Here is a 19,052-nt window from a genome sequence, read left to right as displayed (position 1 = left end):
GTTCTGTGCAGCCCGTTCCCTCCAGCCATGCTTTCCTCCTTTCTCCTGGCAAAAGTCTCCTAATCCCAGGTTAAATATCACTCTGTGAAGTCTTCCCCTAGAGACACGTCCCTTCTTTTAGATGTTCACCCTTATTTACTTAAAATATACTGGTTAACCATAACTTGTAACTCATTTTCTCATCACTATTTTTTCATGACCATCTATAAGCTTTCCTGCTATCAGTTTTCAGAGAATTTTGGTTTTGTTTTATCTCTCCTAGAGTTCTCTTTCAGTTGTTGACACACAATGGGGGATTAATAAATGTTGATTGAATCCAGGTCTTCCAGGCTCCAAATCTCAGGTTCTTTCCACAATAGAATGCTTCCTCTCTCCTCCCAAAAATAAGGCAGAGAGATAGGTCTACCCAGCAAATATACCCAACCCCAATCCTCCTGACTTTGCTCATGAGATCAAGGGGCCTGAGTAACAATATCATACGTATCTCTCTCAGGGCTCTGCTCTAACATATGGGGGCATTGGGCAGTAATGTAATGGAGACCAACTTGCCATGAGTCTAAATATTCAAACACGAAGTATCTGGCTACCTGGTTGATCTGGCTATCCATTCCTATTCTATTTACCTTCCTAACAATCTGTAAGACCTGGGTGAAATGCAGTATTCTCAGTTTCCACTGATTTCTGCACCAGAACATGGAGGCATGAAGCATCTGCCCTTGGCCCATGCCCCATTTCTTCCCAGCTCTGTCTGTGGCCTCCAGCATGGAAGCTGGGTCTGTCCACATTCTCATAAAGAGCCCACTTGTAGCCACCATTTAGATTGAAGACATGTACACCATTTGCCTTCCAGATAACACCCATGAGGAAGAGGCCCAGGAAAACTCTGGAAGCAGGCTGACGGCCAGTTGAGCAAGGAAGTCCAGGGCCACAAGTACCCCATGTGACCTAAAAGAGGCAGTGTGAGCTCCAGATACGGGGCCACAGTGAAGCTCTTTAAAGCAGGCCCTACTATCCACACAGGGATGGTTCTCTCTCTTCTTTCCAGTGTGTTTCTAAAAACAAAATGTCCATTTCACATGGGAATGAATGATAAAGTATTACTCAAATTCTTCCTTTATTTCTGATGAGGTTGAATTCCTGAAAAAGCCTAATTCTTGTCCCCACAGAGGAGGGGAGCCTAGTTGACTTGTCCCGAGGGCAAATTAAAGTGAACGGTAGGGTAGTTAAATTTATGTTATCTAAACTGTTCTCTTATTGAGATAATAGGTCTAAACAGGAAAGGCATTTCAAGAGCCAACAGCCTGGGCATGCAATTTGTTTTTCCAATGTTTTTCCCGATTAAAAGAAAAATATTACAACATAAATGCTTCATATCATTACCAAGAAGGTTTCATTGGATTTAGGGGAGAGAGGGCAAAGAAAATGCTCTGAACTCAGCAAAGTAGTAAAAACCAGCTGTCTGATGCCCTAAAAGCACTTTAGAGCTGCCTCCAAATCTAGAAAGAAAGAAAGAAAGAAAGAAAGAAAGAAAGAAAGAAAGAAAGGAAGGAAGGAAGGAAGGAAGGAAGGAAGGAAGGAAGGAAGGAAGGAAGGAAGGAAGGAAGGAAAAGGGAGGAAGGGAGGAAAGGAGGGAGGAAAGAAGAAAGGAAAAACAGAGGAAACCCTTTTTGTAACAAATTGCATGAAGACCAAATTGCTGAAAACAAGTCTTGAAAGGACTTGGAATCTCAGAGAAAGCAATTCAAGCACCTGAATGGTGAGCTGCCGACAGCCCAAACTGCACAGCTACCCACCTGCAGCCTATAGGGAATAAACAGGGGTAAACAGGGAAGCCCGGGGTAGGTGGGAGAATGTGAGTGTGGATGAGAAGAACCCAGTTCCATCAGAAAATGAGCAAGAATTTACACCTTAACCTGTAGGTTCCCCTAGAAAGTTTGTCCCTCAAACATTCTCTTTAAATCTCAGAAGACCCAATCATCTCCTACTGAATTTCAGTTGTCCTATTGAATTCACTGATTTAGGGGGATATTTTGAAAGACTCGGGGCGCCTGGGTGGCTCAGTCTGTTAAGCGTCCGACTTCAGCTCAGATCATATCTCATGGTTCATGGGTTCAAGCCTTGTGCCGGGCTCTGTACTGACAGCTACCTCAGAGCCTGGAGCCTGCTTCGGATTCTGTATCTCCCTCCCTCTGACCCTCCCCTGCTCACGCTATCTCTCTCTGTCTCTCAAAAATAAATAAAAAACATTTAAAAATTAAAAAAAAAAAAAAGAAAGAAAGACTCATCCGCCAAGGACCTTGCCAGGCCAGGATTCACTTTTGGTTAGATGATAATTATTCATAATTTAGAAGTCATTCCCATTATAGGAAGGAGTAAACTAAGAGAATATTTATAGAGTTTTATCTCACAGTGTAATCATTCCATTTGTATCTACAGATTTACAAAACCCTCTGAATCAATTTACACATGTCAAAAGAGGAAATTTGGGGAAATGAACGATTTCACAGAACGATCACACTGTTTCTTTTCTGTTTTCAAGTCTGGTTTTGCAGTCTTGTTGGTACAGACTGGATTTGCACTTGTCATATCTCTTTGAAACAGGTATGATTTCCAGTATTTGAACTCTTATATCTTCATGCCCTCCTTAGTTTTCTGCCTGTCCCACATCTGTACCCCTGATCTGCATGGCATCGATGGGTTTGTTAAGAGGGGTTGGTATGTTGCAAAACACACAGTGTTCTGCTTTTTCTTCTGACTGTTAGGGTTGCCATTGGAGAAAGCTAATAGCAGAGGGGACTCTATGCTTCTGTAGAAGCTTTTGCTCTCTGACCTTAGCAAGGAGGGACGTGGGAGGAGACCAAGATAGAAAAAACCAAGAGGCGGGTGTTGGCAAGTTCTTAAAGGTCCCAGGACAGTTTGGGGGCCAGGGGAATATTTTTGGCAGAAATTAACTTTCAAAACCATTTATAAGACTGACTTCATTCACTCCTAAAATATGTATCATGTCTACATTAGGTAATAGACACACAAAAGGAGAGAAGGCTTAATAGAGAAGCTTTGAGCTGGGACTGGGAAAATGAGTCAGATTTCTATAGTTGGATAAACGATTTACAGCCAGAGGAAAGAGCTGGCCCAGAGGCACAGAGCCCCGACATTTTTGGCATTTAAAGAAATATTGAACAGCATTAAGAGGGAAATTAACCGGGTACTTCTGTCTTTGGCCACTGAGGCCCATGAGGGAGAATGGTTGTAAGGACGGTATTTTTGCTCTTTGTCCAGCCCCTCCCTTCCCTGCCAAACAAATGAACAAGTTCCTTTTATTCCTCTAACGCTCCCTGATCTCTCACTTCCTAAAAATATTTGTGCACATGATAGCACACATGCACATCACATTCACGTGTGCAAGCGCGTGCACACCCACACGCACACACTGCCTTGTACTATTAACCTGCCCGACATATAAAGTTTTGTCACGGGAGTAAGAGACGGGCTTCTTGAAGACAGACGTCAGTAACCATCTGTTATCCAACTGTAAACTCCACAATCTCAGGCAGTTTTAAGCAAGCATACACTTAATAAATATTTGGTGAGTTGAAGTGAATGAGATCAGCAGGCAGGATAAGACATTGTGTATGTAAAGCTCTCCCTTGGGCTTCTTAGATTTGTATTCATGACTTTGTTCCCAAATATACAGAAGACTGGTGGGAAGCGGGTGTAATCCTTTGTCTTCATTCAAAAAGCAAAAGAAGAAAACTAACAATTACTGAGTGTCTTCTAAATGTTTTACTTACACACCTCAAGTTGTCCCCATGTCATAGACAAGAAAACTGAGGCTCACAAAGGGAAAGCAACTTTCAAGGCTGCGAAGCTGGTCTGCAATAGAATGGGCTTTACACTGCATCTGTCTGATTCCAAGGACCTGCATTTCCTGGGGTTTTGCGCCCTCCTCCAGTGCTTCCTGGGAATCTGAGCAGTCTTTCATTTTACCAAAGTGAAATTCCTGAAGTTCCCTTTTAAAATTAAAAGTTTTATCTTCATTCACAAAAAGGAAAAAAAAAAAAAAAAGAAAACTTCCTCTGACCAGTGGAAAAAATAATCCATTGCTTTGCTTACTGGCAAAAGGCCCGATCTGTGGGCCAGGCTGTGAAAGAGAGGGAGCGAGATTCTCATGGAAAGCAGCCCCTTCACCCACTCATATTTGTGTTTCTCTGAGGTTAACCCAGGGCCCCCACCACCGCCCAGTACATCACTCTGGTGACTGTTCCCACCATCAGCATCCAGATAGTATAGAGGACTGAGGCATTAGAATCTTATCACCCCCTATTAAAAGATAAAGTCTAAAATTCAACCCTTATCAATATGAGCCTTATGCGTTCCATTCAGTGCTTTCAAGGAAAGCACATTAAATGTTTCTGTTTGCTGCTCAAGTTAGACCAGGCAGCATTTGCCTTGCTAGTGCAGCCTTGAAAAGGGTAATTAAAAACAGAGTGGTATGCTTTGTTTTGATACTGGCCAGACCTTCTCTTTAGGAAATATATGGTAATAAAAATGGATGAGATGAGAGTAAAAAAAAATGAAATCAACATCTTTGCTCAAAATCAACCAGATGCTTTGTGAACATCCATATTTCTTTCATGCAGGCCATTCACAGTTCAGCTGTGATTCCAGCCCCAGATGCATCCCCCCATGCATTCATTCATTCATTCATTCAATAAATGTTTTTAAACTCCCTCCATAAATCTGTATTGCACTAGACACTGAAATATAAACCTGAACCAAAGAAGACCCTTCTCTTAGGCAGAGGAGAAGATAAGGGATGTAAACAAAGAATTGCTTTGGAGTGGATCTTAGTCTACTCTGCAACTTTAATTCGTACCCTGAGCACCGCCACCCACCCAGCCCTGCCCCTGCAATGCTCCCATGCAATGTGCTCCAACCACCTGGATGTCTTGCAGCCTTGCAAGTGTGACCTCCCTCCTCTTCCCATCACAGTGTGCCCACTGTTTCTCCCTTTTCTATTCGCCTGCTACCCTGTCCTCTCTTTCCAGCTAATTATTACTCATCCTTCAAGGCTCAGCTCAGATGTCAATTTACGCAAAAGCCATCAACAACATCTTCTCCCCATAGGTTGGGTGTCCCTCTCATCTCTTCCCAGAGCATCCCTAAATTTCCCTCATGAAGCCTTTACATACTTCCCATTGTAATTATCTGTATATTTTTCATTCCCCTCTACTGTTATCAAGAAAGCTAGAGGAAAATGGACCCTGTTGCAATTGTTCTGGAACGAAATGTCCAACATATAATAAGTACTCAGTAAATGTGGAAAAGAGAAATTGTTTTTGGATATGGTCAGCTCTGGGGTAGCATCAGGTCAGAGAAACCTTCACAGAGAGGACTACTGAAATAAAGAAACTAATATAAATTCAACAGATGGACAAACTGGTGGAAGAACTTTCCAAGAGGAAAGCACATATAAAGAAAATAAAGAAAGAAAAAGTGCACTTGAATAAATGTAAGTACCCTAATGTGGGGAGGGTATAGATTTTCAAATGGGAAAACAGTGCAAGGGAGGAGGTTGAAGAAACAGACACACGGCAGACTACAGAAGGCTGTGACTATAAATATAACAAGCTTGCATTGCTTCTTATTCGCATGCAATAGAGAATGTGTTCCTACTCTTTCTCCCTTCCAGCACATTCATATAAAATCATTCCAGGAGTGTCCTAACACCCACAACAAGGCATGAAAAGCAAATCTAATGTAGGAAAAATGGTCTATATTTTATTCTGAAATCAAATAAATACAACTTTGGGTTTTTTACTGTTTTTGATTATCCATATTCCTATCCAATTCCAGCAACACAGGGAATGATGGACTTTACTTAAAAGATAAACAAATAAACAACCATTGTTTAGGTTCTGGCCTGAATCAGGTCAATAGACACTGAGGGCATAGACATGCATCCTTCAAGAAAAATTTCACAGGTAATTCCAATGTGCACAAAAATTTAAGACTGCCCAAGAAACTGGGGCCATGAAGAACTGGGGTCTCTGAATCCATAGTCCTATCATTTGTCTTCACTGATATGTTAGTTACTTTAAAATAATGGGTTCCAATTCTTGCAAAGTGACACATTTCCCTCTTGCTTACTTTTTGTTCTCAAACTAGGTTTTAACACAACCCATTTGATATATTAAAAGGCTGAGTAAGACAGACTGCCAAGGTCAGAGCAAGCAAATGTCATCTTGGGAACTGAAAGATGGATGCATGTTCAAGGGAGATGGGATTCTCTTTCCCATGTTGGTGAAGAGCCGTTAGACAAACAAACTGCTGGGGCAAGGGCAGCCGTGTTGGACTGGGCACGATCTGCTAATGTACTGATCACTGATGGACATCAGCCAGCTGGCAGGCAAAGGCTCCAATGTAAGGGAGGATCTTATGCTCAATTCTTCCTCACCAGGCACCACTAGACTCTTGCACAATCAAGGACACAGCTAACCATATTTTCCTCCATGAGTTAAAGCTCAGATTTAGTTTTTAAAATATTTTTATGTTTTTTATTTATTTTTGAAAGACAGAGAGAAACAGCATGAGCAGGGGAGGGTCAGAGAGAGAGGGAGACACAGAATCCGAAGAAGGCTCCAGGCTCTGAGCCAGCTGTCAGCATAGACCCCCGATGCGGGACTCAAACCCACGAACCATGAGATCATGACCTGAGCCGAAGCTGGAAGCCAGACGCTTAACCGACTGAGCCACTCAGGTGCCCCTAAAGCTCACCTTTAAAGGAATCTCTTCTTGTCACTTTCTCATTCAATCCCAGGTTTAGGAATGTCTCATATGTTTGCAATATTCCATACTTCTTAACTTCAGTCAGGACAAATGACTGTATGGGTACTGTTAAAGGAATTAAATGAGGAGGCCACTAGACTTTGGTGGCTCTAGTGCCTTGCAAACCAAAACCTAAACCAGAGCCAATTCCCATAAAGGCACAAATATTGGGAAAAAATGAAATTTAGTACAACCCATCACAACCAGCCAACTAGGCTTTCCCAAAGAAGGTAACCACTGAATCTGGAGCCAATCGAATGATTTCCTTGCTTTTGCCCCCACATCTACTCTATAAAGCCCTTCTCCTAGCTTTCGTTGGTACAGTGCTCCCAGGTATTTCCAGTTTGGCACTGCCCAATTCAAAGTGATAGTTGTTTAAAAAGCTCTTGAGAATTTTAATGTACCTCAGTTTATCTTTCAACAGTATAATATTTGTTACAGGAACCATCAGCAAAATGCAAATCAAAAGGACAATGAGACACCACTCCACACGTACTAAGATGACCAGTCAAAAATGTAGATAATAAGAAGCATTGGTGAGAATGTAGGCAAATCAGAATCCTTATACATTGCTGATGAGAGGGTAAAATGGCACTGCTACTTTGGAAAACTGACTTCTCCAACTCTAAATGTAATTACCAAGTGATCCTGAAATTCTACTCCCAGATATATAGCTAGAGAAAAGAAAACATGTGTTAACACAAAAACTTCTACAAGAATATTCACAGAAGCAGTATACATAATAACCAAATGGAGAATGGATACATATGATCACTATATCCATAGGACAGAATAACATGCAGACATGAAAAGAAAAGAAATACCAGCCACAGGCTGTGGCATGGATGGACCTTGAAAGCATTATGCTAAGTGAAGTAAGCCAGTTAGAAAAGACCACACATGATTCCACACACATGAAATGTCCACAATAAACAAATGTGTAGAGATAAAAAGTAAACTGGGGCACCTGGATGGCTCAGTTGGTTAAGCATCCAACTCTTGGTTTCAGCTCAGGTCATGATCCCATGGTTCATGAGTTCAAACCCCACATTGGGCTCTGTGCTGACAGTATCGAGCCTCCTTGGGACTCTGAATCCCTCTCTTTCTGCTCCTCCCCACTCATATTTTCTCTCTCTCTCTCTCTCTCTCTCTCTCTCTCTCTCTCTCTCTCTCAAAAATAAATAAACACTAAAAAAATTAAGTATAATTTAAAGATAAAATAAGAGAGAGTTATAAATTTAAAAATAAAAGAGTAGCTACACAGGAATAGAACAGAATATTTCAGTTCAACTCAACCAGCAAAGCAGGGATCATGGAGTCACCACAGGTAAATGTGACCATGACTCCTTCGGCTGCCCTCCGAAGGAGCCAAAGGGCCCCTGCTCTTTTTCACTTTGCTTCCCATTTTGGCCACAGCCTTGGTGATGCAACACCCTGTCTCAATAACCCTTTCAGTCAGACATTCCTTCAACAACAGATACAAGCAGAAGAACAACCTCTCATTTTGAAAAAAGCAGAGGTAAAATTCAAACAGCCAGCACACCAACCAATCAAAATGTCCATGATGTTAAGTATGTGCTTGCTGAATGTCAATGAGACCTCCCCTCAGCTTCATAGTGAGACACCCGGCAATTTTCTTTAAAAGGGTCATTCCAAGTATTCTTGTACTAAAATAACATTTTGGTTATTATATCAAATTAAAATTTTTGAGAAACACATAAAAAATATTTTTTAACCTAAAGTGTCTCAAGTAAGCCATGTTCTTTAGTATTTATTTCAAAGTCCTGCCAAATTTGTGTGTGGAAAAACTTTAAAACACCTGATTAGAATTACATTCCAGGATAGGATATAAATTTATCCGGTAAAAAATAGGACCTATGTTAAAATATTTTTCTCAAAATGAATAATTACAGAATTTCTGAATTAAACTTTGTGCCTTATTTAAATCCTCTTCAATCATTAAATTTGTTTCCTCTCTTGCTTTCACAGTAGTACATTTCAATATATTTCTGTAATATGGTTCTATTTGCAAACATTAATTTCAATAATTGGAACTCTCTAAAAAACTACTAAAGACAACCCCTTTTGACTTCTTGATCACTGGATTTTTTTATTGAAAATTTCCAACTGATTTTGAAATATATGTGACCAAATGTAGAAGAAATAAATGTGACCAAATGTAGAAGACCTATTTGTAAATGGTTTGATAGACTTGTAGGCTCCTGAGGTTGATTGACAAAACACTGTTTTTGCAATTTCAAATCATTCTAAAGTTCAGTTGATGCCAGACAGCAAAAGGTGAAAGTGACTACTGTCATGTTAAAGAAATGAAGAGGAAGAAGAGGGGAATGAGTAAACATCAGGTTCATCATGTAAAAACAGAATCTTTAAGGGGCTCCTGGGTGGCTCAGTCGATTAAGTGTCCAACTTTAGCTCAGGTCATGATCTCATAGTTCGTGGGTTCGAGCCCCGCATTGGCCTCTGTGATGATAGCTCAGAGCCTGGAGCCTCTTTTTTTGCCCCTTCCCTGCTCACTCTCTCTCTTGCTCTCTCTCTCAAAAATAAATATTTTAAAATTTTTTAATAAAAAAGGAATATTTAAAATAAATATTTCTATAAATATTTAATATTTGTATTTCCTTCCTCTCTGTTCTCATTATGTAATTTTTTAACAAAATTACTGATTTGATATGTATTTCCCACCTATGTCTTTTTTTATTAAACAGAAATATTTTTCATGCAAGTATATAATTTTCAAAAACATAATTTTATGGCTATAAAAAATACACCATTAAAGTGTTCTTAAATTACTGAACCCCTAACATAACTGGTTATTTTGGGTAAGTGATAGCTTTCACAATTTTTACAATACCGCAATAGACATCATTGAGCAGAAGATTTTGGTTTTGTTTTCAAATTTAGGATTCCGTTGTTAAGAAAGAATTCTAGAAATGGAATTGCAGCTGTCATTGTTAAGAGTGAATTTTGGCATGTTATTATAAATAGAAGGCTATCATATTAATTAAATATATCTTGAGACTCCACCACCTACTTCAGGATCCTCAGAGAATCAGGATAAAATTCTGCATTAACCATAGACTCTTGAAGCTGTAAAGGGTATTGAAGATCACTGTAGAGTTGTGCATGTGTGATTTGTTTTTATATATAAATATAAGTAAATAAATGCATGTATACATAGAGACACAGAGGGGACAAAGAGAGAGAGAGAGACAAAGGGAAAAACACACACATACACACACATACACACATACACACACACACACACACACACACACACACACACACCTAGAAAGCTTGAGTGACTCATTCAAGGTCAAGAGCAAATTAATGGCAGGCTTGGATCCAAAAAAAAAAAAAATACTGTTCTTCTATCCCTGGGCTGTTCCCACTGTACTACAAGACCATGTTAAACAGTTCACCTCGAGCCACATATAAGATGCTCCTTTGGCTGAAATATTTTAAGAATACCAACTGAGCTTTCACAGAAGACCTAAAAAAGGAAATTAAGATGCAAATTATTTAAGAAAATCTGTATTTGTTTCAGAAGCTTAAAACCAGTTTCTACAAAAACTCATTGAAAATAAAAGAAAAAGGAATGTGCTCAAATGTATTAACTTTCATTATCATAAAAGCCATGGCAAGTTAGAGCTGCTCTTAATCATGTCCAAATACTTTAGCTGAAGTTTTAGATTTAACATTTATAATAACTGTCATACAACTTTTATCCAAAGAAAGAAATGCCATGTTCCGGTGGTGCCTCAGTGGCTCAGTCGGTTGAGCATCCAGCTTTGGTTCATGTCATGATCTCACGGTTTGTGGGTATGAGCCCAACATTGGGCTTTGCGCGTCTGCTTCGGACTCTCTGTCTTCCTCTCTCTCTGCTCCTCCCCTGCTAGCACTGTCTCTCTCAAAAATAAATGAATATTAAAAAAAAAAAAGAAAGAAATGCCAGGTTCTGGACATTTGCTAAATGTTTTACATTATTCTCTATGTTACCTTGAAGAATCCTTAACTCCAGTGGTATAGACCAATGTTAACACGAACCATTTATGAAATCAACTGCAATTGCATAAATACTCTCTTCAGTATATGGTACCCTCTAGATGCAAAGCAGGAGATGATCACTTGAGTCAGTAGTATGTAATTTCCATGACTCTAAACCAAGAACCGTCAAGAGAGTTTGGGCTGCAAGTTCTAGGGTCAAGTTGAATGCCATTTGTTGTAGAGTTGGCTCCCCAGTACTTGCTTTAGATGGTGTGATCGTATGTCTCAGATTTTCCATGAGAGTCTTATTTATACATATTGCTTTAGAATATTTATTATAGAGGCTTCTTTCACCCACAAAAGTGTTCTGGTAAATTATAAAATAGTTAGCTTACCTATATGGAATATGTTTACTCATTTAACATTCAACATTTAGTGACTCACTCTCACACATGGTCCTGTGTTTAAGGCTTAATAGAGGTTATTGGGCAGACCTAGCTTCATTTTTACCAAAGTCATTTTATTTTAAAATAAATTTTATTTTCAAAACCTGCCTTAATCCTCAGACTAACTCCTTAACAGCCATTAGGTTGCTTCTGGAAATTACTTATCCTCTAGTCTTTATCCACATAACTGTGAAAAGGGGGAAATTACATCAATCCTACCACAGCAAGTAAGCAATGAGATTTAGGAATTGGACAGAAACTGAACAAAAATGCTTAAGTACTAGTTAGCAATATAGCTTAGCAGATCTGGCTGATGAAGGTCTAAATAAGTAGAAAGTGAGTAAGCTACCTCTAATTTTTACCTTGTTGCTCATCTTATTTTTGTATATGTCTTCTAAGTATATCTTCTTCTATATGTATCGTCTTAGCATCTACCCTTCCTGAATCAGTTGGGCTAGAGGTTATATTTTAAGCTTTGCTAGGCATCTGCTAACCCTAACAGTAAAGGAGTGTGGGCATAGTCAATAAAGTGATTCCATATCTCTGCAAATATTATTCACTAGTGTGAAATAACATAACTCCATATTATATATATGATATATATTTTATATCAATAATAATATAAACAAATACGTGGATTTACATACATAAAGTGGTTCAGGTGAAGAATGGCTATTGTGTTCTCAATCCGTGTCAGGCTCAGTGCTTCTGAGATGTTTGCTACGACCAGATATGGAATCAATTAACACTTTTCAAGTGCCTGCTATAGTTCTGGTGTGGGACCCAACAGATGATTTGTTATTACATTTTCATTAAAATCCTGTGCACTGGATCTTCTGATCCTCATTTTGCAAATGAGTGAACTAAAACTTAGAAAGAAAGTAAATAATTTACCCAAAGTTACAGACCTAACAAAGGAGATAAGTAAAATTTAACTGGGATCTTTTAGGTTCAAGACTAGTTCTCTGTCCATTGCAACATATGCAAGGAGGTTGCTCAAAGCAGCAACAGAAGTGAAGAGGCAGCCGCCAGATGGACAATGTATATTTTCCTTGTTGAAATAGTTACATCTCTTGCTACACAAATGGCATGAAAATAATAAAATGCTTTTTCTCCACATAGTACTCTAGTGCAGAGAGTCAGAAGTTCCAGTTCCTATTTTTAGTTCTTTATGTTTTTCTGGTTACTGAATTCCTGTGCAATTAAAAGAGAAAAGCAAGGAGGCGGGGGGGGGGGGGCTGGGGGAGTAAAGAAAAATATTCCTTGGAATTTCTTTCATGCTTGGTTCCCAGCCTGTGTATTTCTTAGTGTATTTTTAAAAGGTTGCATTGACTCAGCAACAGCATAGCCAGTTAGGTGACAGTTCATCTCTGGTTTCTATTACCCATGATTAATGCCAGGGATCATGTTTATACTTAGAGTCTACACACCAGTTAGGGGCTCAGGGAATTTGGTTCCAGCTCTGGGAAAAAGAAAGAGTTGCGGGGGTGGAGTGTGTGCATAGGACAGGGCCAAGCAGGTAAGAGATGGGCTGCAGGCATTCTCTGGGCATTAAGGGTAAGAGGTAATGGTCAGAGGAAGGAAAAACTCACCAATCCTGGATTCCAGATTCCAAGTGACTAGCGTCTCCTTCCCTGTTTCTGATGACTGCCACATTTCAGTGGGGACACTCTTAGGAGAAGAAGATGGAAGTCAGAGCTGAGAGCTGTGTCCTGGTCAGATCAGAGAAACCATAACAATCATCCAGTTAATGAATGAGACCCTCTGTCCACCAGGAGCTCAGAATAACCAAAATTCAGAGTGGGGGATGGGGGGTTGGGGGTAAATGAATCCTTAAGAAACTGCTTTGGAAGGGCACCATACTCGATGTTTGTTTGCTGGGCACTGGTTCTTTCCATGGTTTATAGAATAATTCTACCTCAAGGATAGTCTAGACTGCAAGAGTCACCAAGCCCAGCCTGTACTTCATGTTTGAATGTCTTCTATAACATCTCACCAAACATCATGTCTGGACAATTCCAGGAATGAAGAAACCCACTCCATTTTGAGACAGCTCTTACTGTTTAAAAAACCATTATTCATTCATCCAACAAATATTTATTCAGTAACAACTAAGTGCCCAAGCCCTATTTTAGACCCCAGAGAAAGCCATAAACAAACAAGACAAAAAAAGCCCTTACCCTGATGGACTTTACTTACATTAAGCCAAAAGTTGGTTAAACTTCTTCTGCCCGGACTATGTATAATCCTCTGGGTCCTCTTTTCAAGGGGAAAATGTGCTCAATTATTCTCCCTTGTAAATACTTGAAGACAATGGTAGCGTCCCTATTGGTTTTGTCTGTCCATTTCCTTTAACTATTTCTAGTTGTAGAGTCTAGTTCCGAGACTCTTCACTATACTGGTTCGAAATTTCTGAACTTGTTCTGGTTTGTCCATGTTGTTTTTTACAGCACAGCTTTCAGAAGTAATTAGAGGGATGCCAGGGTGGCTTAGTCAGTTGAGTGTCCCACTCTTGGTTTCAGCTCAGGTCACAATCTCACAGTTGTGGGATCCAGCCCTGCATCAGGCTTTGAGCTAAGCTGAGCATGCAGCCTCCTCAAGATTCTCTCTCTCCACCCCTCCTCCACTTGCACATGCTCCCTCTCTCAGAGTAGAAGAAGAAGAAGAAGAAGAAGAAGAAGAAGAAGAAGAAGAAGAAATTATACTATTCCCAAAAGTTCTGACCAGCATGGAACACAGCAAAGACATCATTCTCTTGTTCTACTTCTCAGATGTCCATTATTATGATCTGAGTTTACTTTGCCAGTTTTGATATTACATCTCTCTGCTGACTCATGTGAAACCCTCAGCTAAGTTTGTAAACCCTGTTATTATACGAAGGTATTTATCTGAATTGGAAATAGGCCCTATTTCCACTGCTAACCAGCAGCAACAAACCCACAACAAGATGTGCCTGAGAAACAAGTCTTGGGCCTCCCAGAGAGGTTGACGCCACATGTTTAGCCAGCCTGAGGACCACAAGTGTACCCTGGTGCAGAACTCTCCTCCACTGAATGAGCAGAGGCAGACCCTAGTTATAAATGCCAATCTCAACCTCAGCTAAATTATTTGCAAACCATAATGCAAGAGCAGCTCTAACTTGGCATCCTATTTGTGATAATGCACACTAATGCATTTTGAGCACTACATGCATTATTTCATTTCATCTTTACAACCCTTTGCGTGGGTACTATGTTTACCAATATCCTTATTAATGGATAAGAAAACCCAAACATATTGAAATTAGTAAGTTTCCCAAGGGACTCCTTGGTGGATCAGTTGGTTAAACATCCGACTTCAGCCCAGATCATGGGTTCAAGTCCCATTTTGGGCTCTACAGCTCAGAGCCTAGAGCCTCCTTTGGATCCTGTGTCTCCCTCCCTCTCTCCTCCTCCCCCACTCACATTCTGTCTTTCTCTCAAAAATAAATAAACATTAAAAAAATAAGTTACCTAAGCTCATTCAGATTTTAAGGGTAAAATAGGACTTATATACAGATTGGTGGACCCCAAAGCCCATCCATCTGACTACTGCAGTCACCTACCTTCTCACCTGCATTGCTAGCTACCCAGGAATGTTCCTTGAAAGGGAAAGAGGGACATCTGCCCTACCATATTCTTCTTCAATTCTTTTGGAAAAGTTAATCATCAAACAAAAAAAGAAAAAAGAAAAAAAAAAAAAGAAGGCCCAACAGGTTTATTAAGTGGGGAAGGATAGGGCTTGGCTTGGCCAGTTTCTCCTTTCAGCTCTGATGAGCAAGACCACTCTCTAAGGTTCTCTCATGAAAAATCCTTCTAGGGGGCACCTAGCGAGCTCAACTGGTTAAGTATCAGACTCTTGATTTCAGCTTAGGTCATGATCTCATGGTTCATGAGATTGAGCCCCACATTGGGCTCTGGGCTGATGGCACAGAGACTGCTTAGGATTCTCTCTGTCCATCTCTCTCTGCTCCCCCCTCTCAAAATAAATAAAGATTTTTTTAATTAAAAAAATTTACAAAAATCCTTCTTATTCCAACTTGAAGATTGTGACTCTCTCCATTTCAGAAGCCAAGTGGGGGACTGAACTTGACAATAAATAGCACTTTCCTGGCTTCTGCATCTTTCCCCAAAGTTTGCAACAGGAGTTTACGGCATTTTCTCTACTGGTCTGACTCAGTGGAGTGGCCTCTAGGTCAGGCCACACACAGCTTTGGATCTCAGTCAGCTAGGCGCTTGGCCATACAACCTCACTGAGCCCGGCCCAGGCAAGAGCAAAGCTCTCAGTCTCTTATTGACTTCAGGCAACCCAGGCATCAGGGAGGGACCTTCCACAGACTGAAAAGGACACTCCCTTAATCAGCAATGAAGAAGAGGGGGACTGCAGATTCTCACACAGTGAGTGCACAGTTAAGTCACATACACAAAATTTCGTGTCCTTCAGCTCTCCTCTGTACTTTTACAAGGAAATTCCTTTTCTTCTATTTCTCCATTTACACATGGGAATTTATTTTCTTTCTTCTTATTTTTCTGGGTTGCTTCTATAGCTGATCCCCCATCTGTACTCCCCATGTAACTCCAACAGAGATAACGAACTAGACCCTGTAGCAATAAAATTGGCGTTATTCATTTGCTGGATTTTTTTCTATTTGGTTTACTAAGATGCCTGATGGCCAAAATAATTGGGTAGCAATGTATGTTAAAAGAAAAGTAGATAAAAGACAGTATATTTCTTGAACATTTACAGAGAGAGAGTTTAGATGTAATTTTTTTACCTCCTTTTTATTCCATTAAAATAGGAGTTTAAGGACCTTTCTCATGAAATAACCTCAGTTTGCTTGCTAAAGTCACAAAACTAAGTCATCAAGACACATATGCCTCCAAATTCAACTGAGACCCAAAAAAGCTGATACCGTATATATGGACTTATTCTTTGAACAATTTTTCTTTTGTTTCTACACGGAAGTTACTAGATCAAGTGCCTCAATCTTATAGACTCAATATGGCAGAAGGTCAGGAAAAAAATAATACAAGTTAAATAGAAAACATACAGAGATCTAGAATCACTGACCGAAAAATTCACTCAGAGAATGCTAATGTATCTTTCCATTTGAAAATTCTTTCAATTTATGTGGTAGAAGTTCTGTGGGTATCTAGAATGACAAAGCATCTTTTCAAGTATTAATCCCAGAGTAGTGTTTTCCTGGGAGGAAAAGGTCCTCACAAGGGATGAGAAGGCCACAGGGGATTTATTGCAGACTCCAAAATATGCTGGGGTTTTTTTTTTTTTGGAAGAGCCAGTTTATCTCAGGGGGTTATTGTAAATGACCTAAAAGTGTTCTCATGTTAGAGGGGGTGAGTGGTGGTTTTAACAGCTCCAGCAAGAGTGCAAGGTGGTCCGTGGAGATCCAGTCAACGGTGACAGGAGTAAGGGGTAGAAAGGCAAGTGACCTACATGGCCTTTTCAGTCTGAACCTGGATGGCATTTGAAACTTGATCCATGGGGCTCCAGTTCACTTTAGGATGAAAATGGAGAAGGCGGGAGCTTGTATCATTTGCTCTACTGGACAAATTTGTTCAACTGTCCCCAATCTGTGCACCATTCACCTCTGGACTTGGTTAGCCTTCGAAACACTGTTGACTGCCAAGCTTCTAGGATCTTTGGTCCATGCTAAAGGTGGATTTATGATCTCCAAGCTTTGGGTGGCTCTGTTCATAGAATGTATGCAGAATCACAAATAGCAGTAATGATGATGGAAATAAAATAAGCTGAGTGTGGCCTGTATGTAAACCCTATCCCCCTCCCTGCCCCCCACTTTTCACCAGGCCAGCAAAGAGTTCCCCTTGACCTAAGGCTTGGTTGGCTTCACCATTCATCCTTGTAGGATTCTTCCTTAGGTTGTTATCTCCCCACCTGTGACCCCAGGGGCTCCTTATGCTTCATGTTTCCTATGCCTTAGTGTTTTGGAAATACTTTCAGTAAATTTAATCTTTTTAGGAAGCTAGACATATTGGGGCTGGACCAGAAGACCCAGAGAACCAAACTTCCCAGCCAATGTTGCCCAGAATTCAGTTGCCTCCTGAGAGTATGATATGCACTTTTGAAAGCCAAAAACATTTCAGAGGCCAGGGAACATTAGACTGAGAAAGATTTCCCAACCTCAAAGTTGACATACTCCAGTATAGTTACCAGGAGCAACTGGTTGATGTAGTACTGCTCCTTTAAATATTGAATTCTGCCATATGCATTGAATCCTTTAAACAAATTAATTCACTTCTTCCTTACAATAAGTATGTTAAATTAGCTCCCCTTTACTGATTGGAGAATATTTAGCATAAGTAACCTATTAAAGTCACAAAACTAAGAAATGGCAGGCACTAGATGAGCTCAGGCATTTACCCAGTATGCCAGTACTGCCTTTAAGATGCCTTCAGATTGCTGGAGCTCTCCATCCCAAATCCTCTTAATCTGGAATGGTCAGTGGCACACCCAAGGAGAGGGCAGTAGAAGGTGTCTACACTGTGAGAAGGAGTATTATATCATTCATATTGTTTAGAATTGCCAATGCATGGTGATAATAAAAACACAGACTGGCATAGTGAGCTTCACAATTGTTTTCAATTCCTAATACGAAATGTACCTTCTACTACTTGCTCAGGGCAGATGTTCTAATTCTCTTTCAATCTCCACCTTGGGGTGAATCTCAGTATGGTGAAAAGGTATTTGTTTAAGAAAATTAAGTCTGGATTATATTTGAACTGTATTATAATGGAACTCTTGGCCTGTACCTGCCCATATGTCCCAGGTCAGCCCCCCTGTACAGCATTTTCCTCCTAAACCTGTTACAGAACTACCTTTTGGAGAACAGATTACATTTCAGAAGCCATAGGTTACAATTGTCAGGGAGGAGTTTGGACTCTAAAGGAATTTTAGCCTCAGTTCTCTCTCTGGCGCTACAGATCTGACATTTTACAAATCAAAGAGAGTCTAGGAAACACCAACCCAATCAGTTTTCTCTCACCGAGTTGAAATTCCATTTTAAAAAATGTGATAACAGTGGAAAAACCTGGCAAAACTCCCTTAACCTATAGATCAAAGTTAACTTCACCAGTGATAAGACATTGCTAGTGTGTGCCCCTAATATGTATTCTTTATCGTATTTCCCCCCAAATACATGCCCCAGTCTAATCATGAGGAAAACAGCAGGCAGACTCAAATTTTCTGGTCAGTACTACTCAGAAATATAATGATCATGAAGAAAAAGGGGGTAAAAACTATCACAAACCACAGAGGACCAAGGAGACATGATGATTAAATGAATGCAATGTGCGGTCTTAGATCGCATCCTGGATGAAAAAAAAGGCCATTATTGTAAAAAAAAAAAAAAAAAGAAGAAGAAGAAAGAAAAGAAAAGAAAAAGAAAAAGAAAAAAGAAAGGAAAGAAAAGGAAAAAGTGGAAAAATTTAATTACCATGTGAGATTTGTTAATAGCAGCACACCAATACTGGACTCTTAGTTTTGACAAATGTACCATGGTAATAATAGATGGTTAACATTAGGGAAACTGAGTAAAGGTATATGGGACTTCTCTGTATTATCTCTGCAACTTCTCTGTCAATCTAAAGTCATTACAGGTTTTTGAAAATTTTTTGTGAGCCCTTGAAAAGAATAAGGAACACAAAAAAAGAAAGTAGGAAGTCTTAGTTTGTGAAGGCCACCATATATCCCTAATGTTGACCTGGCAATCAGAATGTA

The 19,052-nt window shown here is 39.9% G+C and overlaps 1 long non-coding RNA gene across 1 annotated transcript in view; it reads right to left on the bottom strand.

Moving 5' to 3' along the window:
- Positions 1-12,943, bottom strand: part of LOC115305960 — a 33,239-nt gene extending 20,296 nt beyond the window's left edge. The window contains exon 1 of the long non-coding RNA XR_003915108.1: positions 12,872-12,943. This is a non-coding gene — a long non-coding RNA (uncharacterized LOC115305960). The remainder of the gene's footprint in view (positions 1-12,871) is intronic.
- Positions 12,944-19,052: the final 6,109 nt, after the last annotated feature.

This window comes from Suricata suricatta, chromosome 11 (genome assembly GCF_006229205.1).
Source record: "Suricata suricatta isolate VVHF042 chromosome 11, meerkat_22Aug2017_6uvM2_HiC, whole genome shotgun sequence".
Classification (NCBI taxonomy): domain Eukaryota; kingdom Metazoa; phylum Chordata; class Mammalia; order Carnivora; family Herpestidae; genus Suricata; species Suricata suricatta.
This window is presented reverse-complemented; position numbering and strand designations above follow the sequence as displayed.